The following is a 1,006-nucleotide window of genomic DNA, read 5'->3' as shown; positions in this document are numbered from 1 at the left end:
GAGCCTGTCACAGCCTAGCCTCAGCCTACCCGGCTGCAGGAGAGCTGGAGAGCCTGTCACAGCCTAGCCTCAGCCTACCCGGCTGCAGGAGAGCTGGAGAGCCTGTCACAGCCCAGTCTCAGCCTACCCGACTGCAGGAGAGCTGGCCTGCACTGTTTGTCCAGTGTCCGTGGTACCATCCGTCTCACCTGAGCCATCGCTGGACAGGCCCTCCTGGCCCGTCAACCTGTCTCCTCTTCAAGGCAAGGCTTTTACTGGCGGTGAAAGCCGTCTACAACCACCCCAACAGGCAACCAATTACTGCTTCCCAGGTATAATCTGAGAGGGAGGGGGATCACTGCACTTTTAATTTAAATGTAATTCACACAGCTTAAAATTTACCACTTTAAAGTGTACAGTTCAATGGTTTTTAGTATATTCACATCACCACTATCTAATTTCAGAACATTTACATCATCGCCAAGAGAAACCCAGTACCCATTAGCAGCCACCCACATTCCTCCTCCCCAGTCCCTGGCAACCACCAATCCACTTTCTGTGTCTATGGGTTTGTCTTTTCTCATTTCGGATAAATGGAATCATTCACTATGTAGCCTCTGGGGTCTGGCTTCTTTTACTCAGCAAGCATGATGTTTTCAAGGTCCACCATGCTGCATTGCTTTATTCCTTTCTATGGCCTGGTAATAATCCTTTGTGTGGATACACCACATTTTGCTTATTTGTTCATCCACTGCTGGATATTTGGACCATTTCCACTTTGGGGTTATTGTGACTAATGCTACTATGTACATCTGTGTACAAGAGTTTGTGTGGACATACTTTCCACACAAAATGTTTTGATTTCTCTTGGGTGTACACCTAGGAGTGGAATTCTCAGATCATCTGGTAACTCTCTGTGTAACACTTTATGGAGCTGCCCGACTGTCTTCTACAGCGGCTGCACCATTCCGCAGTCCCAGGAGCAATACAAAAAGGCACCAGGTCCTCGGAGGGGGGGGGGGGGGGC

At 49.0% G+C, this 1,006-nt stretch overlaps 1 protein-coding gene across 1 annotated transcript in view; it reads right to left on the bottom strand.

The window, feature by feature from the left end:
- The window catches only part of CAMKK2 (calcium/calmodulin-dependent protein kinase kinase 2, beta), a 53,736-nt gene that overhangs the window by 6,856 nt on the left and 45,874 nt on the right, over positions 1-1,006 (bottom strand). The window lies entirely within an intron of this gene.

The sequence above is a fragment of the Bison bison genome, unplaced genomic scaffold (genome assembly GCF_000754665.1).
Source record: "Bison bison bison isolate TAMUID 2011002044 unplaced genomic scaffold, Bison_UMD1.0 scf7180017864160, whole genome shotgun sequence".
Lineage (NCBI taxonomy): Eukaryota > Metazoa > Chordata > Mammalia > Artiodactyla > Bovidae > Bison > Bison bison.
The sequence above is the reverse complement of the archived record's forward strand: the minus strand, read 5'-3'. Positions and strand labels throughout refer to the sequence as shown.